Source organism: Rhinolophus ferrumequinum, chromosome 21 (genome assembly GCF_004115265.2).
Source record: "Rhinolophus ferrumequinum isolate MPI-CBG mRhiFer1 chromosome 21, mRhiFer1_v1.p, whole genome shotgun sequence".
NCBI classification, from domain to species: Eukaryota; Metazoa; Chordata; class Mammalia; order Chiroptera; family Rhinolophidae; genus Rhinolophus; species Rhinolophus ferrumequinum.
This window is the reverse complement of record NC_046304.1, coordinates 26,602,734-26,627,800: the sequence shown is the minus strand read 5'-3', so window position 1 is coordinate 26,627,800 and position 25,067 is coordinate 26,602,734. Positions and strand designations below refer to the sequence as shown.

General features: G+C 42.0%; 1 long non-coding RNA gene across 1 annotated transcript; it reads right to left on the bottom strand.

Moving 5' to 3' along the window:
* Positions 1-3,262: 3,262 nt before the first annotated feature.
* Positions 3,263-24,011, bottom strand: LOC117013930 (uncharacterized). Its single transcript, XR_004421387.1, has 3 exons — positions 23,804-24,011; positions 10,473-10,584; positions 3,263-3,745 (listed from the first exon to the last, which is right to left on the bottom strand). It is a non-coding gene; the product is annotated as an uncharacterized LOC117013930 (long non-coding RNA).
* Between the last annotated feature and the right edge of the window lie 1,056 nt (positions 24,012-25,067).

Here is a 25,067-nt window from a genome sequence, read left to right as displayed (position 1 = left end):
TGAGTCACCTTGTCGATATGAACTAGGAGCGGGGTTCCTTCCTTAAGAAGGCTGCAGTCTAATAGACCACCTACTAAAAACATTGTGAAACTGATCCTAATGGGCCACGACAAAGATTGGATGAACTTGTTTGGCCGTGGAAGTAATAAACGACATTCCTGAGTAGCTCCAGATTCTGGGCGGCCTGACTCACAGCAATATTTTCTGCCTTTGTTCTGATCAAAGTTCTCAAAAGTTATTTTTCAAACATCAAAAATATTTCATGTGATCCTGAGGCTCTTAAAGTAATCCCAGATCATTGAAAACAAAAATACTAGGAAATGCTTCCTGAAAAGATAATTTTTTTCAAATTTCTGATTTTTTTTGTGTTTTTTTTTTAAATAAACCTTTTTAGAGCTTTCTATGTTTTTTTTTGTTTGTTTTTTTTTCTCTCTCTCAAGTGAATTCTATCTCCTTTGAATTCCTGGGAATAACCCCAGTGGGAATTTACATTTGGCTCTTTTATTTTTTTTCTTTTCAGGAGATCTTTCCAGTTTGAAAATCTGCCACTTTCAGAGAGACATTTTGGTACCAGTGATTTTTAGCATGCGATGTTGCCATCTGCCAATTCCTTGATTCATCCATCCTTTGAGCCACCTATCCACACACCCAGCCATCCATCCATCTACCCATTCAGACTATTTGACCGTATAGTAAAGTGGTGAAGAGCCTAGAATTTGGAGCCAGACACACCACTTAACTTAAAGCTTATTAAGCTTTACCACTTAATAACTATGAAATTTTGAGGCTGTCATATAACCTTTCTGAACCCAATTCCCTGTTTGTAAAATGAGGATTCAAGCAAGTATCTCCTCACAGGTCTCTTGTGAGGATTAAATGAGAAAGAATATAAAGTATGAAGGAGAGTGCCGGGCATGCATTAAACACTCAATTATTGGTAGTTTATTTTATTATTCTGCAATCCATGTGTTGAACCAGACACTGAGCACATAGCAGTGAACAAGAGTTAGGGGGCTTGCTGTCATGGAACTTACAGTTTGAGGAGGAGAAAGATGTGGAACAAGTAATTTCTCCCAAACAATCCCATCTTATTAAACAATTCTACTATCCTCCTAGTTTATTAGGTTCAAAATCTAGAAGTTATCTTTGATCCCTCTTTTTCTATCACCACACACACACACACACACACACACACACACACATCTAACCCACAGGCAAGTCTTTTAGCTCCACCCCCCAAATATATCTTAAATCTGGCCAATTTTCACCATCTTCAATGCTACAATCTGGTTCAAGCCACCATCTGCCCTTGCCTGCCCTCCTGTAACAATCCCTACTTTCACTCATGCCACTTACAGCACATTTCCAAGAAAAGCTGCAGGGATCTTTTCAAAGCATAAATCATACTTTGCTGGGCCCCTGCTTAAAACGCTGCAATTAGAATAAAATTCAACTTTTCAAGATCTACATACTCTGGCACCTACATTTTCACTACCCACAACCACATGGAAATTCTTTCAGTTCCTTCGAACACATCAAGCTTGTTTCTTCCTGGAGACTTTTCACTGAGGTCTCTGCTCTGTCTCTGATCCTTTCATATCTGGCTCCTTCTCACCCATCAGGTCTCTGCTCAGATGTCATCTCTTTGAAGAGGACTTCTCTGGCCAACATATCACATAACCCTTTTACCCCCCACCAATTTCCATACTGTTCCCTTGTTTTATTTTCTTATATCACTTTTCTTTGTTTCTTTCTCTCTCCCCCGTCTCCCCTCCCTCCCTTCCTTCCTCTCTTTTCTTTTTCTCTTCTTTTTTTTAAGGAGGGCGCAGCTCGCAGTGGACCATGCAGGGATTGAACCGGCAACCTTGGCGTTATTAGCACGGCGCTGTAACCAACTGAGCTAACCCGCCACCCCTCTTTCTTTCTTTTTTAATCTTTACTTGTAGCTGGTCTTCATAAGAGGTAAAATTTTGTCTTTTTGCCTCCATGTCCCAGGTGCCTTGAATAGTACTCAGCACATAGCAGGTATTCCATAAATATTTTTTAAAGTAATGATTGAATAAGTGATGTAAATACAGTGAAGTGTGTGTGGTCCCAGGAGTAGTACCACTGGGGCAGCATTGGTGGTGGCTGCTGAACTATGTACTGGAGAAGATTTCCATCTGTCTGAGATTTAAATTCAGTCCTGCCCGATAGCAAAAACTTGGACTCGAGTTTTCTCAGGATTCCTTCCAATCCGAGATTCTGGGATCCATGCCCTTTACCATGTCCTGAAGTGTCCTCCTTTCACCTGGTTCTTAGCAATATACAGATTAAAGAGCTATTGTAGCCAAATGGATGGTGAAATGGAGACCTGGCCACCATTCTTAACAGTGCTACAATCAATCGTTTTCCCAAGAGGCACTGCCAAAATGCTAGTCAGGTTATTTTATAGCTGATACAATAACAAAGGTTCCCATTTGTAAGGCATCTACTACATTCCATCCATCTTGCCTACCTCTTGGCTAATTCTTATACAGACTTCCACAGAGTAGAAATTATCCTCCTCCTCATCTTGCACATAAGGAACCTGAGGCCCAGAGAAGACTCTTGACTTGCCCAAGGTCATAAAGTTGATAAGGGGTGGGGGTGGGGTGGGGGAGCTGGGATTCAAACCCAGGTCTGTCTATCTCCAATGTCTGGATTGGTTCCAAACAGTTAGAAGGCCGACTCCTTAGAGCAGGGGCTAGATGGCATTGATATCAACCTAACTAATGCTAATTTAGGAAAACAATCCTGAGATAAAGAGTGATAGAAAGAAGACTCTATAATTAGCCTGCTGGCCCAGAGGAATGGTGAGTTTTATCTACTGCAGGTTAGAGCTATTTGGCTTCTGGAGATTCAAGGGCAGGATTGTGGGGACTTTGGAGAAAACTGTTTTCAAAGACAATGAGCCCATGAAGAGCTTCTCTAGGCTGAGCCAGGAAGGGCAATGTCCTCACAGTGATGAGAACATGTTGGGGGACAGGAACAAGGAAACACTTGTAAGGAAACAAGTGTGCCAGGAAGGCCCTGGACAGAGGACAGATGGGTGTGGGGGTTGGGGGTGAAAGGGAAGAGAAGTCTTCCAGCAAGAAACTTGGAAGGAGGGTTTTGTAGCCCCCTCTGTTCTCCCAAAATATTCTTTACTGTATCCCTGGCTGAGGTACCCTTTCCTTCTTAGAGCTGTCAACAAAAATTCCCAATCCGAGGCATGGAAAAGGAAAAACTTTATTCAGATGAACAGTTTGCAAACCAAGGAAATGCAGCCTTTGGTGGAAAATTGAAAGTGCACTCACTCCCCAGAGACAAAGGGGAGGCCACCTTCTATAGAGAAAGTTCCCACCCAGGTTACTGATTGGCCTACTTTTATGCAAATGAGGTTTTCTAATCAGTACAGTACTGGTCAGTGTTGTGCATTCTGATTGGTCGTTATAGAGCAGTTCTGATTGGTCATTTTAGATGCAAATGACAATATAATTGTACAGTTCTGATTGGACGGGGCAGGTCTCACTTCATTGGTTGAAAGATGAAAACAGGAACTTCCTTATAATAGTTGATTCAGATGGCAGGAGCATAGTACAAGAAGTTGAAATCTCAGTCTGTGGCAGAGTGTGTGAGAGACTTCTGTTAGCAATGGCCGCTAGACTCTGGTTATGAATTTAAGCCCAGTTAACCATGAGAAGTCCTTCTTGGCAGATATATTCCTCCTTGGCGTTCACAGAGCCTGGCATTAGGAGAGAAGGGAACTTAACTGAGTAGAGAGAGGAAACTTTATGGGCAATTGCCACTGAAGTCCCCCCAAGTCCTTAAATATCACATCCTCAGAAAGGCCTTCATGACCTTCTTATCGAAATCAGACTCACACACCCCACTCACCACCACTATTCTCTACTGTTGTACCTGAGTACTTCTCTCACAGTAGCATTTCTCACAATATGTAATTACATATTCATTAATTTTCATATTCATTGTCTGGCTCTCCTCCTAGGGCAAAGACCATCTTTGTTTTATTCACCAATGCGTATTCAGAACCTAGAACAGTGCTGGTGTGAGGTGAACGTTCAAAAACTATTTGTTGAGTGACTGAAGGAGTGAATGGTGTCCAGGTGGCTGATCCTTAAATTGGGTGGTCTTTGTGGCATGTACGTAAATTACAGTGTGCTCATCCCCCTTCAACATTTGCATATAGATAAAATCATGTTAGGGTTAATACTAAGAATAGGTCCACAAGAGAAATAAGGACATTCCCCAAGAGGTGTCACGGGAAGTCCTGCTCCTTTGCCTGCTGAGGTGAGGGGAATTCTGGGCTGCTTTTATGGACATGAGCCTAAGTCAATTTAGCCCCAGCTTTCTCCTCCCCCAAACTGGCCCCCAGTCAGTGCCCAGCTGGGGGCAGGTCATGCTGGGGCTTGCCCCACTTGTTCTGCCAGGAGCTCTGGCTGGCTCCCATCAGATATATGACTGCTGTTGGCAACCAAGAAGGAAGCAAGCCGTAGCAAGAACAAAGTCCACCCCACCACCGTCTCCCAACACCCCAACCAGAGTTGAAGTAGTCAGCTGAAGGAAGCCAGCTTGTACTGGGTTAAAGAGACCCAGTTATTTGCCATCTAATAAGCAGGTGTTTGGGGAGCCGATTATTTCTCAGCAGGTTGAAAAACAGGGCATGCATGCTATTTTGTTTCTCCTTTAGCCTTGCTGATAGCAGGGTTCACCCTAAGGTCAGGTCAACCTGGTTCTACATTTCAGGAGACTTTGAAATGTAGGTAAGCACACAGTGGTAAAACAGACAGATACCCTTCTCTATCCTTCACCTACCCACTCTTCTTGATGCCTTCCTTTGTTTATGAACTGAGACCTCTGATAAATGTCATTAGGGACAGTAAATGGAGCCAGGAGACTCATTGTGGCCTCAGCAAGACATATCACTATCCAGATTAGGCCTCTCTGTGGGACTTCTAAATGGAATGAATCTAGAGAAGGGAAACAAAGTTCTTGTTCCCATGTCTCTTCATATCAGAGACATTTATGTCATGGGTCTGCACATTTAGAAATGCTGGTCATTTCTAGTATGAGGGGCTTGGATAGCCTTGGTTTGCCCTTTTCCCTGCCTTTCATTTTCTGGAAAGAAAATTAAGACAGTTTATTGATCACCTACTATGTTCCAGGCATTGTACTAGGCATATTTTCCAAAGCTGTCTCATTTCATTTGTATTAAGACCATTTCAGGAGAGATTATCATTTATTTCATATACATGAGAAGATGGAGGTTCAGAAAAGTAAATAAGTTTGTTAAGCCATTTCAGGTGAGTCAGACTGAGTCAGAATTTGAACCCAGGGTGTCTGGTTCCTAAACTTGAGTGTTCTTCCCACCGAGGGCCCACAAAGAACAAGAATGCTGGAACAAATTACAGGGTGATTCCATACATTGCTTATCAGTGTAAATCTAACACCAAATATTGTTTAGTGTGTCTGCTTTTACTGGGAGAGACGGGGAGGTGGCATGAAAACTTTTTGTGTGCTGGAGTTCAATCAACTCTTGGAACCCTGTGCCATCCAGACAACTCCATCCTCTCTGAGTAGGCCACCTTGTTACTGTAATGTCAGAGGAAAGGTCACCTTGGTAAAGACTAACCCCAGCTTGGCCCAGAGGGTAGTTGAAGGATCTGCATTATTGGATAAAAAAACAAAACAAAACAAAAAACACAGTTTTTCAGCCCTGCACAGGAATATCTATGGGAATAAAAGCTCCAATAAAATAAAAGTTAGCTTGCATGCTTGTCTCCTGCCCTAAACTAGGGGCAGCTCAGCAAGAGAGAAACACTAAAGCAGTGACTTATTTCAGAGGTGAGTGACTCCTCTATCCAATTGCTCCTTCTGCAGAAAACGAGCCCCAACCTCTGCCTTCTGGATGGAGCATGAGCTCTATAGGCCCTTGGAAACCCAGCTCCAGGAAGTTTGCTGCCTCCTTGTTTGAGATGTATTATTAAACTGTAATCATACTGTGAGTGAAGCCAGCCAAAGCAGTGGCTAATAATAGGAAGGTGAAGAAAGCTGACTCAGGAGGAAGCTGACTTAGGCTGGAGAGCAGAACCTGGCCACCTTGGCCTATAATCCTCGGCAAGAGGTCAGTGAGGGAGACGGAGACCTGAGCTCATTCTGTTCTTGGGCTGGAGTCAGCGCTATCTGTGTTTCTCAACTTTGGAAATAGAAACCCCAAGCAGTCCTGATCGAAGGGATATATAGACGTCTTTCCCAGGTCCTTAGGGAGTCTCATAGCCCTGAGAACAAATAGCTTAAATAGCTATGACACAGCAGAGCAGCAACTCTTCCCTGACGATGTCATCAGTTAATGAAACTTGGAAAAGCGTGCTGGGGCTGCATTTCTGTGGCCTCCCAGAACCGAGAAGCCAGCCAGTGCTGACCCAGGCCTTAGCTGGCCAGAGCTCCTGTTGGCAGTGATGTCTGAGTAGGAAGACTCTATTTCTGGCATCTTGATAAGGCTTGGGGAAGTGGGAGGAAGCAGAGAGGTGAAGGTCCAGAGCGAACAGAGGCCATGGTGCAGAAAGTCCTAATGATCTGGGAGAAAGTTTTCAGTAATTTTTGTAAATGTAATGCATTTCTCACAGTTAAGACTTTAGCCGTTCAGTGGACTTACCATCATCTGGCAACTAGAAGCAGGATAGATTCCAAAATCTGGCCCAAGGTATGTCAGAGGGAAAACAGAACTGCTCCTGGATGCTGAATGCATAGTGGCTCTGACCCTGTACCAGCCACTGAATACATGCTCTCCATTAGTCCTCACCAACCCCCACAGGTGGCTATTATCATCCCTCTTACTGGAGGGAAAAGTGAGATTTCAAAAGGTGAAGTGACAGTCACGCAGCTAGTAGGTGACAAAGATAGAACTAAAACCTAGGTCTGTCTGAGGCCAGAGGAAAAGCCAGGCTGCAGTGAGAAGTCTTTGTACCCGAGGTATGTCCCCATCTTTTCTGTTTCTTCTTCCGAGACCCAGTTGTCTGTCCCTCTGTGGCTATTCCAGTGCTCACACTGAGGTCAGGGTGATGAAGGTCGGTGTGTCTTGATGGGAGGTGCTGAGAAGTTGGGGGAGTGATAGGTTGTTATCTTCTCACCTTCCTTTTAGTCGTTTAGGTGGGCCTAAGTATGTTTCCTAAAACTGGAAGATTCGTTTTGGTTCCTGGATCTTTGACAAAGGACGTACAGGTGGAGATAGGATTTGGGAGATTTTCCCCTTTCTTTCTAAAAATATTTATTAAGCACCTATTGGGCTCAGCTCTGGGTGCCCTGGGCACTTTCAGGCTATAGAATAATTGAATAACATTGTTGATTTGGTATTCTTCTCTACTGTTCTTCACATATCATAGGAACTATCTACATGTATATATCTCTTTAGAGTTACACAGGTATCATCAGCTACGTACGTATGTGTATTCCTAAAATACCTTTTCACGGAAAAGAAAGAAGTGGCTTTCCTTTTACTGATGGTCACGGGGGTCACTTCCTGAACCTGAAAGCAATCCCAGGACCCCAGACACCAGTTTCTAAGCTCTAGCAAGTACATGAAGAAAGAGTTTCAACTCCCCTATCTGTCAGGAGGCTCCAAGTACAGAGGTGGGACCAGGCCAGGCTTATGGGAATTTGTTCATCATTTTATAGCCATAGTATGGCTCATCCCGAGAGGGCTAGAGCGTAATTTCCAAGCTCTCAGACAGTAGATAATCTAAGCTATTGTTTTGGGGTCTTATGTACTCTTTTGGTCAATTCTTTTTTCTTCCTGTTTTGAAAGGCCAACAAATGGCTTAACAGCAATAATAAATAGGATGATGGCAGCATCCAGGGTCAGACCGTCACCTCCTCTCACTGTTGTCAAAGTTAATTAATTCCCATTGTACCTTGAGCTAGGTCACCTGCAGGTCTGTGATGGAGCCTGACCTGACAGTCAGGGGAAGGCATTTCTAATCTGGGTTTTGGTGTGCTTTCCTGGGCCGAGGGGTGGAGAAGGGGATATGTTTCACCTTTGCATGGGATTGTCTCTCCTTTTCTCCTCTAGGGAAGTGACCGTATGCAAATCTGTAGGTGGGGAGGAAAATCTTCTCTTCCAAAAATGATCTCTTTCTGCAGTGGGGTTTGAAGCTGGACCAAGCTGCAAGCACTATTTTTACCCAGCTTGCAGTTCAGAGTGTAAATAGCAACTCTGGCTGTTTTTTCCCACAGCTGACAACAGACTCGACCTCTTCCAGGCAGAGGCATTCTGGCATTTTGCACAGAGGAAACAGAACGAAAAGTTGCCCTCAGGCCCAGGGAATGATTCCCTGACCATTGGGTCAGGATACAAACAGGGGCGGCATCTCCATGATTCTTTTTATCTCGGTCTCTGCTGTAAACACCAGGTCCCATGATAGCTGCTTGGCTGATGCTGATTTAAAGAAGCGCAATATGGAATCATGAAGGAAAGGCAGGCCCATAAATCTCTACAGAGCATGCTGAGGGTTCCAGGAGCTTGAGCAACTCTAAGCTCCAGCTGGCTGTCCTCCTACCCTCCCTCTTACATTAACAAGTACTTCTCCAAAGTTGCTGCCCTTGGAGGATTTCTTGCCCCAAACCCACAAGATTAAGAGCTGAGGAAAGACAGCAAAAACATCCACTCCAGGCTGCCCAGATGACAGAATGCCTCTAAAAATATATGCCTCCTAGTTCTCAAGTGATTGGAGCTCCCACAGTCTTCAGGATTGGCACGTGTCATTTAGAGGTCATGGTGAGAAGACTGGCTTCCTCCGTGCCTCATGTGAACAGAAGCTGTGAAACCAACCAAAGCCTCACCAGTTGTGTTGGGGGAGGTGGGAAGATCAGCTTCACAGAAGCTTCCTCGTTGGTATTTTTGATGAGTGAGATAAACCAGCGAAGACTGAGATGTGTGCCCATCTCGTTGGCAATTCCCTATTACTTCTCTTCTGGGGAAGAATAGGCTTCAGTGGCTTGTCCCTAAGGCCAAGTTCCTTACCCAAATCTTTCCCCGGGGTCTTTGATTTGAAATTAGGCAGGATTTTATGATTCAGCAGGAAAATCGCTCTTCATTATGAATTACACAATTCCTTGTGGAGCTGCCCGTTCCCTTCCTCTAGATACACATCAATCAATCACAACTGGCATTTAGACACATGGTTCAAGTTTCAGGTTCTTCCAGCAGATGACGTGTAGGGCAAGAAAAGGATTGGAAGATAGGTAAGCAGCTGAGTAATCCCCAAATCTGCTTTTTTGGAAGTGGTTTCTGTGCAGCTTCTTGGAATGGATTCTGGGCAGTTTTATTGGAAAACTCATTGCCAATTATCGATAACTAAAGTGGCATCGGAGAACGTCTGATGGTAAAAATAGGGGCAGGTAATAGGAGAGAAAATAGCCTTGCATTTGAGAAGAGAGGATGGGTACATATTGTCTCAATCTGCTATGTTGTGGGTTTCCATTGTTAGCTTGGGTTCTCTCCCAGGACTGGCCAGAAAAACCTCCTTAGCAACCTCCAGCAAAAAGTCCATCAGGGAGCTGCACAGGACGAGATCAGCCTCTGTCTTAGCGGCCAGACCAGAGGAGAGCCATGCTGGGTTCTCACTGGGCTTAGAGTTACATTCAACAGCCAACACCACAGTTTTCAGGAAAACCCACTGAGTTTTAAATGTCTTGTTGGCTAATTTGGGTTTTTTTTTTCCTTGCCCAGTTCATCTGGTAATTCATTTGTCAACCAAACATCGAATTTACAAACAATGGTTTTTTGGGAAAGCCTCTTGAAGCCTGGATGGTAAATGTTTACTTTAAAGAAAGAAAGAAATTTAAAAAAAAATAAATAAAAAAAATAAAGAGCTGAAGCAGGAAAAATTTCCCTGATAAGTAAAACCAAAAGCATGTGGCAGACAGTCCCATTACTAGACTGACCATTTGTTTTCAAACATGCTCTCAGCCCCAGCCTTGACATTGGGGAAATTGGGAATATGATAACAGACTTCCTGTCTAGTATTTCCCTAGATTTCCTGGAATCCAATTTGAAGTGCCATTTCCCCTGTGCCACCAAGGAGTTAAACTTTGGCTGTGCTCTCATTGTGACTAACAGGCACAGTGTGGCTCTGAGATCATCCAGAAAGAAACTGACTGGTGTGGGAAGTATGTGAGATGTCTGTGCCCTTCAAATGCCTTTGATGGGAGCGCAAGGATTACAGTCACCTAGGGCCCCTGGTTGTGTAATTTTATTGTGAATTCTTGTCTCTTCCTTTGAATTTTGCATGATTTTAAATGATCTCTAGCTCCTTTGGGAGATTGATACTACTGTGGTGTGTGAGTTATTCCATAGAGAACGATAATTTAGACAGCGAACCAATTCCACCCTGTTGAAAACTAACCCATTTTGATTGAAAACAAAGCAGCATCAACTGATTTGAGCAAATTACCCTTGGTGGTGTTTGGGAGACCTCATCTTCTCATTCTGGTTGTTTTCTTCCTTGTGAAAGGAGCTCAATTATTATAACACTCCTGGCTTCTCTCCATCCCCCTCATTCTTCCCTGGAAAGGAGAAGAGGTTTACTATGACTGGTACGTTTGTAAGGAGAAACTGTTTCTCATACCATCTTCCCTTTCTTCTTGGGAGTCAATGCTCCTCCCTCAGGGTGGGGAAGGGAGGCCTATTCTGGACCAGTCTAATTCTGAACTTGCATATTGGGAAGCTCATTAGCCGGATAATATAAGCCACATCCTTTAATATCAACTTCATTAGTAATAAAGGTAATCTTTGGTCCTCATCTAGCTTACTGCTATCTTCTAATTCAGTTGAAAACTCACAGAGAAGGGGGACTGCTGTTTTGGGGCCTCCTCAAAGACCCCAACATATTTCCTGGGAGGCTTCCTGGTGGTTAGAAAAAGCTTAATATTGGGGTGAGATCCTGCCTCTCGATCCACAGCAATACTTTCCTACAGAACACCAGGTTCCTTAATGGTCACATGAGTAAAGGGGAGTTTATAGAAGGTGTTCCTTGCAGCTGAAATGTATCCATTGAAAACAGATTTATTGAATGCCTACTGTGTGCCAGGGGATAGATACAATGGTGATAAAGGTAGACACAGTCTCTGCTGTCACACACTCACTAGGGTGTATCAGTTAGAAAGTTTAATGTTCCAAGTGAAATAAAACAATCTCAAATAGGTGTAAGCAATAAAGAGACTATATTGGCTCATGGGGGATCCAGGCACAATGTGACCCAGGACTCAAACTACAGAGATCCATTTCTTGGCTCTGCTTCCTCTGGGTAGATTCATTCTTTTGCCACCACATGATACAACCCCTTCCTCTCTCCTGGCTGCTTCAAGCTGTCCACTATGGCTGCAGCAGAAATATGTGCCATTGCCCAGGCTAAGAAGTGTCCAAGTCCCAACATTCCCTGCAAACTCCTGAGGTCCACTCTGATGAGAGCATTTTAGGTCACAAGCCATCCCTGAAGCAATGATTGGGCCCAGTGTGTCAGGATACACTGAATGGCTCAAATGCAGGGGCCTCAGCAGGATGGAGGAAAGTTGGGTCCTTCCCACATAGCCATGTGGGAACCTATTAGGAAGAGGGAAGGGCAGCAACAGATAACTCTCTATGATAGAGGGAAATTATAATAAATGAGATGATAATTCTGCTCTGAGGGAACAATTCAACCTGCAGAAAACACAGACATCCTGTTATCACCTGGTGAGTCAAGCCCAGGCCTGGGAATCCAGAAATTTGGATTCCAAATTCTGTGCAGGACTCCTATATACTACAGGCCCAAAGTTTTGGAGGTGAATAGACTTTACTCCTTGATGGGGCCCCTCAGGAACTGCCCTGGGGTTGGATTTTCCAGCTCTGTGGTCTCTTTTCTCTTTTTGGAAAGGAGATAACACTGCCTGAGAGGAACATTAAAAGGATAACTAAGGTGATATGCACAAAGCACCTGTCACTAAACAAACCCAAGCTGTCTATTGGTGTATGTTTGTTATTCTTCCAGACTTAAGGCCATTCAGCCAGTGGTTTAGGAGGTAAACATTAATCACACTACATCAGCACTACAGGAGCTGTGAGCTGTGAAGATACACAGGCCGTTAGTGTTCTAAGTTCAAAGATCTGTGTGAAACAAGATATAACAAAATGAACTAAAAATGGACAGAAATGCAGTCAAACCTGCAGGGTAGGAAGACTGCTTCAGCTAAGTACCACAGCTAGTTCTCAAGAGGTATGAGTGCTTTCCAAACAACTCAAAAGTACCAGTGGGTCCTGAGAAATCCTTTACTTCTTTATTCAATAAACATTTATTGGGTGCCTTCTATATAAGAAGCTATAGCAGGAACATATTACCAGTTATAAGGCTGCCACTTAAATCCTTTTTAGAAAAACGAAAAGATCTTCATTTACAAGTAGGTAAATTATTATAAGAAACCGAATTAGTACATGCAAAACTAAAATGAACTAAAGAACTACTATTACACCAGAGGCAGAAGCAAAACTAATTTCATGTTGGGGTGGAAATTGGAGGAGTGGGCCAGGCCTGGATCTGAGTGAATCTTGCATTAAAGCATGAACAAATATATAGGGTTAAACTGAAAGACTAATCAATTACAGAGTCTTTTTTGGTCTCCCAAATAAATATGACTCAGTTCCCTCCACACCCTACAGCAGCAGTTTATTTGCACTTTTCTTACTGCTCTTATTTTCTCTTGTATCACTGTCAATTATTTATTCATTCAATTATTCGGTCAGTCACTCATTGAACATTTATGGCAGGCTTGAGGTGCACCAAGTACTGAGCCAAAGGCCAACATGTAAAACAGAGGAGACATGGTTCTTACATTCTAGGCTCTCAGTCCAGGAGGGAAGAAGGCATATAAAGATGATTATAAAATAAGAAATGTTATAATAGAAGCATGCACTGAGTGCCTGGAGGTGAAGTCTTTACAAGGGAGATGACATTTGAGTGGAGTTTGGAGATAAATAGGACTTTTCTAGGCTGAAATTTCCAGCATCTGAAAAGTCACTGAAGGAGGAGCCAGCACAATGTGCTGAGGAAATGGTAGAGGTAAGGTCTGTAGGGAGAATGTCCAAAGAGGAGGCTGAAAAGGTAACTGGGGTAAAAGGTACGTCACGCAGAGTCTTGTAGCTCCTGCTATGGGCTTTGACTTTATTGGAGAAATAAAATGGATTTGTTGAAGGACTTTAGGTAAAGGAGGAGCACTACTGGGTTTGAGCTTTAGAAAAACATTCTGACAGCAGTCCGTCTGAAGGCACAGTTATCCTGGAGAGGCACTGGAGGCAAAGAAATCAACAGGAAGGTTATTTCAATAATCTGGGTGAGAAGTTATAAGATATTGATAGTTGAAACGGAGGGAAGAGAATGGGCTCAAGGAAGAATTGAGAGATTGAATGAACAAGACTGGATGACTGATGGGAGAGGCTGTGGGAAAGGAAGAATTTAAGAATGACTAAGAAATCGCTAACCTGCACAGCTGAGGAAATGAGGGCTCCATTAACTACAGTAAGAAAGAGAACAACAGGTTAGGGAGGAAAAATAATGACATGTTGCATTTAAGATGCTTGTATGACATTCACATGGACGAGCCCCACTGGCTGTTAGAAATACCTGTCTAGAGTTGTTGAGAGAGATAGAGGCTAGAGATTGACTCAGGGTTAGGTAGGTATTGAGGTCATGGAATTAAATGGCACAGACCAGACAACTAAGGGGCAAAGCTTTTGACAGTGAGCGTTTGATAATCCCCATAGGCCCTGGCCCACTAGTTTTCATAAAGCAGGCAGTAAATATTTTTACTTTATGTAAAAATAATAAAGTAAAAATCTTCAGATACACATACAGATGAACCAATGTGGAGATTGCTAGTAACAGCTAGATACCCCAAGACTTCCAATTTGGAACCCCTGCAACTTTAAAGACTTACTTTAGGGTCAAATTGACAATAAGAAGAGTACAACTAGCATACAGATATTCAAAGAAATTCTAGCCTCCTGCTAAATTTTATTTAAAAACTATTGTTATCGCCTTGTGTATTTCTTTGCATTGGGTCTTCCAGGGAAGATCCTATAAAATGAGGAAGCTGGGGAAGTACAGTTTATCAGAATGGAGGAGTTCAGTTGCTGGAACACAGAAATTGGCGTCAACGTGTTTGACCTTTTGAAAAGTCATTCTGAGGACAACTTCATGGTGTTTTAGGAACTAAGCAATGTATTCTTCAAATGTCATACACTTACATTTTGCATTTGCTCATTCTTTCAACAAGCATTGTCTGAGCGCTTCATATGTTCTAGACACTGTGGTAGGGACAAAAGACATCGTCTCATCCTCAAAGAGCTTACAGTCTAGTAGGAAACATAAACAAGGGGATACAATTAAAACATACTGTGAAGTGCTATGTTAGAGGTAAGCACTGTGTGCAACTGAAAACAAAGAAGAACAACGTTATACAGAGGGGAGGCTATGAGGGCGGCAACGTGGTTAGAGAAGTCTTTCCAGAAGAGACAATGCCTGATCCAGGTGAAACAATGAGAGGATGTGGTTCCAGATCAAGGGGAGAGCAACTGTACAGGCAAGGAAGAACAGAATTCACTATGGCTGACCAGGGAGGGAATGGCTAAAGATGACCTGGGAGAAGTGGCCAGGGAGTCCCTATGGAGTCTGAATTTTTAGCCTGAAAGCAATGGAGGGCCACTGACGGATTCTTACAGAAGACTTCAAGGGAAGTCCTTTGCTTTTGATTTTTCTCTTATTTCCCATTCTATTTTTACTACTTGCCTTTTCCTTCTTTCTTCCTTCCCTCCTTCCCTCCCTTGATTCCTTCCTTCATTTCTTCTTGCTTGTAAGCATGATTTTGGAAAATGCTTCTGATCTGGCCTATACCTAAAGGACAAGGGATTTATTTATGGTTTGTCCATGCTTGGGCTGGAGAAAAAGAAGCCATTGCAGATCCCTGAAACCGGACTTTTGATGGCAGTAAGAAGCAAAGTGAGAGGATCCCAGAAATAATTCATATCACCCTGAGACTCTCCTTCCACTGAAACCCAGAGATGCCTGTATTCAGTTTTAATGAGGAGGCTTTTACTTCCAAGGTGTGGACAGGAGTCTCAACTAAAGAGAGGTCTATACTCCTGGCGCTTAAAATGGAATCCCTGGACCGGTAATCAGCAACACCTGGGAGCTAGTTAGAGCAACAGAAGCTCAAGCCCCACCCCAAACCTACTGAATCAGAATCTCTATTTTTAACAAGATGCCTGAGTGATTCCCATGCACATTCAAGACTGAAAAGCCCTGATCTACAAGATAGGAAAACTGCTTAGCTAGGAAATCTTATGTCACCATGTTGCAATCATGGCTGATTGATATGTAATCAGTTTGTCAGCCTCTATGATGATAAATTTATGTACAAAAGTAAACTCCATCAGGGGTTAAACCTTTTGTACCCTACTGAGCATTTCTAAGAAATCTCCTTGAAGCAAATGATGTTGAGATCCCTTTACATAAAGGGCTTGATCTCTGGCTGATGGATGAAAAATTCTTTTTCTTTTCTCCTATTGTGGCAAAATATACATAACATAAATTTACCATTTGAACCATTTTTAACTATACAGTTCAGTAGCAGTAAGTACATTCACATTGTTGTGCAACCATCACCACCATCCCTCTCCAGAAAATTTTCATCTTCTCAAATTGAAACTCTGTAGCCATGAAACAGTAACTCCCATCGCCTCCTCCCCACAGCCCCTGGAAAGCACCATTCAACTCTCTGTCTCTATGAACTTGACTGCTTTAGGTACTTCACTTAAGTGGAATCATACAGTATTTGTCTTTTTGTGACTGGCTTATTTCAGTTAGCATAATGTCTTCATCTACGTTGTAGCTCATACCAGAATTTCCTCCCTTTTTTAAAACTGAGTAATATTCATATATATATATGTATATGTATATATACATACATATATATATATATATATATATATATATATATATATATATCACATTTTTGTTTACCATTCGTTTGTCAATGGACACTTGTGTTGCTTCTGTGGTTTAGCTATTGTGAAAAATGCTGCTGTGAACATGGGTATAGAAGTGTTTCTTCTTATAACCAGCATTCATGCCAAGCAGGCAGTTCCTCTCTCTCTTGGCTTCTTCACATTATTTCCTAGAGGCGTGCCACAATAAACATTGTAAAATTCACAGTTAATGAATGTTCTTGGTGAATTGTCTTTAACGTATCAAGTCTCTACTTGACTCCTCATTAAGAAAAGGGAATTTGCTGTTGTTGGGAACAAAATGTCTGTTCCATTTAGTGTCTCCGTTTGGGAGCAATGGCCTCCTGAATATAAACACAGATCCAGAGCCAAGACATTAATCTGTGAAGCTCAGGTATTGATTTGGTGATGCCATTGTCTTTCCCTGATGCTATTCCTATCAACCCAGATTATCTCTGTGAACACAGGAACCATTTTCTCCAGGTGCACTAGGCAGCTGGTGACAAGCTGTTTGCTGACAGGCTCTGACAGAGATGAGCAGTCAGCTGCTCCTGGGCAGTCCAGGCCCTCCCTGCCAGTGTGTTGCTGGGCAAAGGAATTGGCAGCCCTGAAACCGAGGGGCAGATAACCACCTGGACACACTCAAGGCTCCATCTTGATTTCAGCGACCCGCGGTAGGGCTCAGAGAAGGGGAAGACTCCCTGAGCTTATAGTGGAACTATTCTAAAGAATTATGGAAAGGATATTATCTCCTCAAAATGATCCTATTTCTCTTCTGGAGTCTCCAGTTTACTTGTGCTGCTTCAGGAAGCCGGGGGACCGGCTCTCCTTCTGTGCTTTCCCTCAGGCATTCAGTGGCGGCGCTCTTACACTCTCCATTTCATACCCACTACATCGTGGGACAACCCTTCTGGTTATCAGACATGTTTATGAAGAGGAGAGTATTACAATCTCACCAGCTCATCTGGAAAATAAACACTGAAACTCTCGGGTTCATCTGTGCAATCACTTTTGTTTTGCAATCTAAATCTAGACATAAAGACTGGGAACAAGCAAGTTCCCCATTTTCATGTTAATTCCTGGCCCTCAAGGATGATTAACTTTATCTGGAAACTGAAAACACATTTGCACTAACCTTTTATGAGATCTGATTAAGAGCTTTACAGAGAAGATTTGTACTACATTAGAAAGGCTCTAGCAATTTAGGGGAGTGCACCTGTAAAGAATTTCTTTTCACCTGATTATAAAAGAACTAGAAATCACAGCCAAGTGCACAGGAAAGGGAAGCATGAGGACCTGCTTGAATCGAAAGAAAAAAGTTTGCATATTGGTGAGTACGTTCGAAGAATTCCCAGGAGAACCACTGACAAATCAAAATATGTAGCATGAGATGATGTTATACGCATGTTGCAGCCACAGCAACATCTGATGCACTGGAAGGATCCAATGAAAGTCTGGGGACGTACATAAGATAATAAAATATCTGTAGGCCACTGTCTGGAATTTACAACTTGTTTCCTGTCCACTTGAAATGCTCTTCCCTGTCCTTCCCCTCTCCGTTTAGACATGCTTATCAAATTCTCACCACCTGTGGGAAGAATGTCCAGACTGATCCCTCTGAACTGTAATCATTCTTTTGTACTCTCTCAAAATATGTATGTTCTATTTGTCCTGGGGCAGCATGCATGGCATTAATTACACATTCCTTAATAGTCCTTTTCATGACATTTGTCACATGTGTGGTTTGTGCTCCTAAACCAGTCTATAAGCTCCTTGAGGACTGTTTGGGGGAAGCCGTGTTGTGTGTTTGTTGTTGGTTTTGGCCTTTTCTCCAGGGTGCCCTAAAGCAGTGCTTCTCAAAATTTAATGGGCATAGGAATCAACAGGGGATCATTCTCAAATGGAGATGCTGATTCAGTAGGAATGGGTTGGTCCTGAGATTCTGCATTCTTAACCAACCAGTCAGGTGTTGCTGCTGGTTGGAATACCACAATTTGAGTAGCAAGGCCCCATAACACCCCGTGTGATGCTTTGATATAAGCAAGTAAGACTTTATATTACTAGCTGTTCCCAGGGAAGTTTCTCTTCTGAGGCCTGACCCCTTCCACAAAAACTACCTCACTATAATGACTTTTCCCTTTGATCATTAGACTACTCTCTAAATGATTTGAAGCCGGTGGACATGATTCTGTTATAATGCAATTGTTTGAATTTGTGTTCAAATTCTAGGAATATGAGTGGTTTTACTAACGTGCTTTGAGAGGATTGGTAACTTACTTAGGTGTGCATGGCCCAGGCCTGTCACCCTAGGCCATTCTTGCTTAATGAGAGCCATAGTACTACTAGCTGGTCCCATAAATGGGAGCACACTTAAGCCCGCATAGAGTGCTGGGAGCCATAACTTCCCTTCTGGATTAGAGGCCCTCACTTTTCTCCATGGTGAGGTAGGTAGGTGGGGGCAGAAATAAAGCTTACTTTTGTTTACCTGGGTTCAGTAACTCTGTTTCCCGCTAAAGTCCTGCTCTGTCAGAGGCAAAAAAAGAAAAAAAGAAAAAGGCAACCCTCTTAATTTCACCTTCAAAAATAGAAAAATTAGTCTTTAAATATAATAAGCAGATTTCTGCAAAGACATCTATGTGACTGGACTGGTGGCATGGCGCCAACAGGGGGATGAGTCAAGTCTGTCCGGACTTCAGACTTCGGGTTACTTGTCTGTCACATCAAGGTGTTAGATGGGAAGATTCTTATCAGCCCTAACAGTCTGCTTCTAATCAACACATCAGGGAAAGGTTCAGAAGGAGACAGGAATTCCACACCAGGCTACTTGACAGCACAATGTGACTGGAAGCCTCTTGGCTGGCCCTTATCCTCTGTCTGGTCTCAGCCCAAGTGCTTGCCCTGCTGTGGTACTAAGTTATCCCTTCCTAGACAGTTTGGTGCCTCACATGCACCAGCCTAGTGTAGAAAGACTAGAAAAGATATGCCCTGTGCTGCCACCTAATGGTTCCTATTCCATCAAGGTGATTCTTCAGCACCGGTTGCATAGGATAGAATTTTTAGCCCCTTTATACAGAATCCACCCGCTGTGAGCATCTAACAAGAGGAGAATAAAAATAGGATACGTCCAGGTGCCACCTCATTAAGGGAATTGGGGACTATGACTGTAAGAACTATAAGGTTTTTGTAAACTTTGTAATTTCCTCCTTACTGTTATTTCCTGTCTGTTTCCTTGTAGTGGTTAGCAGTAGAACTCTTAAAAACAAAAAAGGCCAAGGTATTTGTTTTCAAGGGCAGCAGGGAATTGGGGAGACAGTATACCAGGGTTTTAGGTAAACAACTCCAGGAGATGGAGTGGGTGGAGGGAGCCAAATAGCTGAAAGGAAAGCAGGCTGAGTCCTCCAGCTTATTTGAAAAAGGAAAGAGGGGGAGGTGGGAGAATGAGGTTGCATTCTAGTAGTTGAAATGAAGGTAATGGTGTTAATAGCACTGGCATTCTTTCCTGTTTTGTCTTCAGATATACCAGTCTGTTTTCAAGCCACGAAAATGAAGCAAATATATGGCTATCAGCTGCTGTTGTAGTTCAGGAGGCTTTGTAGCAAATGATACTCTCTAAAGTAAGGATCTTAAATGCAACTGTCTGCAGAAGGGCCCGGCAGATAAGGTACCTGGGTGGGGGTACCAGGGGTAAGACTGTAGGGAGTTGCGGGAACTGTGATGAACTGGAAAGCATCAATCCAATCTAAGGAGGCAACAGCTATTCAGCCTCAGGTGGTTATGGCCCTAACCAAATTGTGTACGCACACTGCCTGATCTTTCAAATTTTCAAGAGAAGATGAAAGTTTGGATTATTATGTGAAGTCTCCTTATTTTTATTTTTAAATTTATTTTCTTTTCTTAAGTCTCCTAGTTTTAAATGTTGGCAGCTAATGCCGCTTTAAAAACAAGCAACAGCATAAAAAAAAAAAAAGCCCAGCAACATTGTGTGGATCAAATGAAATATGTGTGAAGGTTAATAAATAGAAACCTCAATTAAATTGGAGTTGGGAGAGTCTGGCCAATAAAAGACTGTTACAACTCAGCCAATGAAAAGCCACTACATTTTGAACTTCCAGTTTCCTCCAATAGACTCTTTGTTTACAACAGCACCTCTGAACCTCCCCTTTCCTCTATAAAAGAACTTTCCCCTCCTTTGTTCTCTGGACTCACATGTGGTTTGCCATTAGATAGCATGTCCTGAGTTGCAATTTTTGTTGTTCCCAAATAAACCCCTTTTGCTGGAGAAATATCTAGTGTCTGTTGGTTTAAGGTCAACACTTATCAATGAGACATATTTAGCCCAGAGGCTAACTCTTTGAAGACTTAGATCTAGAGCAATTTGCATTCTAGAATCTCAAAGTACTAACATGATTCTTTTGAGGTATGTGTCAATGGTAGCAAACTACCATCAAATAAGCAAATACCAGATAAATTGGGGAAGTAAAATGCTTTGTGTTTAGATTTTTTAATTTGTCAATTTTTCATATCCAGCTGTAAAGCCTTGAATGCACTTATTCAATGAATCCAGAAACAATTATTGAGCATCTAATAGGTGCTAAGTAATGATAAATAAAACTTTTTCTGTAAAAGGCCAGGTAGTAAATATTTTAGGCTTTGAGGGCCATACAGCCTCGATTGTAACTACTTGGTTCTGTCAATTGTAGTTGAAAAGCAGCCTTAGACAATGTATAAACAAATGAGTATGGCTGTGTTTCAATAAAACTTTATTTACAACAGACAGTAACCCAGATTTGGCCAATGGGCCATCATTTGCCAACCCCCTCATGTAGAAGATCTACGAGATCTTGCAGCCTAATGCAACAGTTTTCTGTAAGGAAACCTACATGTTTATGCTTTGCTTATAAAGACAAGGAATTAGGGTGATATCACTATGATTTTAAAGTTATATTTGTAAGTAGGATACCAAAAATAACTCCCTATAATTACTTAGTATAATACAATATATCATAACTATCCTGTAAACAAAAACAAGTTACTATAAACATTGGGAAAAATGCTGGTTCTACCTAGCTACTGAAGTTAGTTTTGCAAGGCGGTCTGAATACAAATTTAATTTAGGGTAATTTCACAAAGGGAACCATTTATACAGGAAAACATTAAATATTTGACTGAGATAGTTATCTCAATGGAGTGATTCAGTTCCTGTTTCAATTGGATTTGAAACTGTTGTGAAGAGGCAACATAAAGCTGAGTACACCTGTTTGTCTCCTGAGTCCTAAGACTTACTATTTGGAACTTTCAAAAATATGTTCTGAAGAGAACAAACAAAACAATATATCACTTTCATCTTTATATTCTCAATGAAGTAATAGTACATAGAAGATGCTTAAAAATTTTTTGCTTTATGAATGGAAAGCATAGACTATGGCCATGTTAACTTCTTTAGATGTAACTTTCATGAAATAGCAACTAAAGATGCCTAGCTATTTACATGGCTGTCGATACTATGTATTGGGAACCAAAAGCTATGTGTGGCCCCCTTCTCCTTTGTGTTCTTCTAATATAGACTTCCTTGCGAATAAGGGCACCACATGTTCCAATTTTGGCCATCAAAATATAAACACAAGTATCTGCCTGGGACTTCTAAGAATGTTTCCTAATAGGGACTGATTCATTGTGGCCTCTTATTCTTTCCCTCTTCTTCCTGGCTTAGAACACAGGTGTAATATCTTAGAGGTTCGGTAGCGTTTTGTAACCATGAGGACAAGAGCAACAGATTGAAGATGGTAGAGTCTAAAGAAAAAGGAAAACTTGAGGATGTCATTGAATAGTTCCACTAACCCTGGGCTAACCACCTTTCGGTTTTTTATTACAAGAGAAAAAATTTAGTCCCTGTGAGGTAAAGTCATTATTATCTGGTTTTCTATTACGTGCAACCCAACACAATCCTATTAATTTGGGGCTATTTAGTTTCCTTCTATTCTCACATTCCTCAACATTGCTCAGGAAATAAAATTCCTAGTGTCCAATGCGGTTTTATTAATTCTCCAACTCTTGTTTGCCACTATAAAAAGTAGGGTTAATGACATTTAAAATTTTGTTGCAAACTCAAATACTATCTAAAGATCAAAATTCACTGGTATTCTTAGGAAGAAGTCCGATTACAATACATCAACATCAAGTTCAAAGCAAATGTTCTACAGTATCGCTTCTAATATACTGTCAACAGATTCTTTCTGAACTTTTTTTAGGTGGAAAACATTTTATTCCAACAAACTACCCAGAAAGTATTTAAAAATATATGAATATAGACTACATTCTAGAGTTTCATGGCCCCAAAATCATCATATTTTGTGACATATGTATTAGGTTATTATAAAGACTGTTCAAATTTTAGATTTTAAAAGCTCTCAGTTGCCAAATTTAGGACAATTTGAGCATCAAAGAAGTTAATGATTGTAATGAATTTTATAACACATTAAATGAAATGTAAAAAATTTATTAGTTCACAGTGATTCGCAAGCCAGCCAGCTAATAAATGTACGACGTGACAAATGATAGAATTAGAGTTTGCAACTGCCAATCTAATAACATTCAGGGTAGCATCATTAATGGATGCTAAAGCCATTAAGTGAAAGGATGTTTGGGAACAAGATAGTCGTGTGATTTCAAAGTAGCATCCCATATTAATTGATGCTCAATTAATAATTCCAAAGGGAAAATTTATCTTTACCATGAAGAGATCTCACCAGTGGTAAGATGGGTTAGTACGTGACCTCGTGCAAATCATTTAGCTTGGTTTCCTCATCTGTAAAAAGGAGATTCTCTACATACTTCAATGTGGCTGAACTTTGAAAACATTATGCTAAGTGAAAGAAGCCAAACACAAAAGCCACACAGTATATAAATGATTCTCCTTATATGAAGTGTCCGGAATAGGCAAATCCATAGAGACAGAAAGCTGATTAGTGGTTGCCAGGGCCTGAAGGGAAGGGAAAAGGGGGAAGGACTTCTAAGTGCTATGAGATTTCTTTTTGGGTTGATGAAACGTTCTAGAATTAGATAATAGTGGTTGCACAACTGTCACTATGCGAAAAACCACTAGCTTGTACATGTTAAGAGGGTAAATTTTATGGTATATGAATTATATCTCAATAAAGTGGTTATTTGAAAAATTCAGTAACATACAGTTACCCAGCAATTCCAATTCTAGAAATAGGCAAATGGGAAAGAGACAGAAAGATTAGTAATTGCCTAGGGCTAGGAGGGATGGAGGACAGTGAGGAATGACTGCTATTGGGAATGGGGATGATGGAATTGTCCTAAAATTGATTATGGTGATGGTTGCACAACTTTATCAATATACTAAAAACTTGAATTGCACGCTTTCAATGGGTGAATCAAATTGTACGGTATGTGAATCTATCTCAAAAAAGCTAAAAAGGTAAAACATTAAAATATTTTAGGTGAAAAAGGGAGATTGTAATATCTATATATGAGGTCTCAATGAGTCTTTGCTCTCATCACACCCCATACTCCCCTCCCCAGCACCCACTCTTCATCACACGAAATCCTCATCGTGTATGCCTTTGTCTTGCCCTTGAGCTGCGAGCCCTTTAATAACAGAAACATTCTAATGGACCCAGGACCAGCTTCCCGGCCATGCAACATGTACAGTCACACAAGACCCCAGACTCAGAAGGGCCCCACATTTGGATCCATGCTCTGCTGTCACTGTCTTGAAAGTCTTACCTTTTGAACAAGGTGCAGGTCATTTTTATCTTGCGCTGAGCCCTGCAGAATTTGTAGCTGTCCTGAAGCCACCTTTGTACCAGCAGAGCTTAGCGCAGTACTGATGCTCAGTGAGTGTTCAATAAAGGTTCATTCTCTTTCCCAGTCCCAGTACCCTGAGACTTCCCTCAGAACAGTGCATTGACCTTCAGCACAGATTTCCCCGGAGCCTCCTGTGTGCCAGCAACTGTGTCAGCAGCTGGGGATACAGCAAGGAGCCAAAGCAGGCAGCTGAAGCTCTCCCCCCCTCCCCCTTTACAGTAGGGAAACTGTCCAGAAGGAGGCTGTTCACGCAGTGCCTACCTCACCACTTATCTCAAACAGCAATGACAGCACTTGACTCATTTGTACTTTCAGTTAGAGAAAAACACATCACTTTGGGATCCTAATTTTGTGAGTTCTGCTTTGTGACAGGAAGTAGAAGGCTCTGATGAATGAGGATGGGACTTCAGTTCTTTTCCACGGTGTGAAATAAAAAGTCAGCTCTACCTTTTGCAGTATGCCTGTGGTCTATCACGTTGACATCTATTATTAAAGAGATCTGTCAGCACCTCTTAATTCAATTCAGTTTCTATGTATAAAACACTGTGCTAGGCACTGCTGATAGGGAGGTGGTAGCTGGAGCTTTTTAAGCTTGTCACAAGAGCTCTTTGGAGAAAGATTATGGCGGGCTACATCTCCATGGGGAGTCAGCAGAAAGCAGTAGTCAAAACTGACATCCCTAATAGACCTGGCTTCCACAGATAGATGTTCTGTACTCGGGGTGGGTCCCGGAAGCAATTCCTTCATCTCTATAAACTTCAGTTTTTCAATCAGTTAATTACAACCCTGGTGTCAAAGGGCTGTTATAAAGATTAAATGAGATAATGCATGTATAACAGGGGCACGGTGTCTGGTAGTTAGTAAGAAAGCCACAAGAAAAAGAAAGCCTGTAAAACTGTGCTGTTTCGCCTCCCAATGCCTGAATACCGCAGTAGTACTGTCTCTGGCACCCAGCCACATGTCATAAAAGATCTCTGCCTGCAGTTTCTATTTTTCCAGCTAGAGGTGAAGGTAAACAACTCCAGCCAACATCCCCTGATGCTGTGAAGTCAGTGAGGTCCTCTTCCTCCCTCTCAAGCTTGGTGGTGACGCCCACCCCAGGCTCCCACATCCTCAGGCACAGTGTCTTGTTGAGGAGAGGCTAAGCAAAGCAGCTGAAATGCCTGCAGTTTCCAGTGGTGCC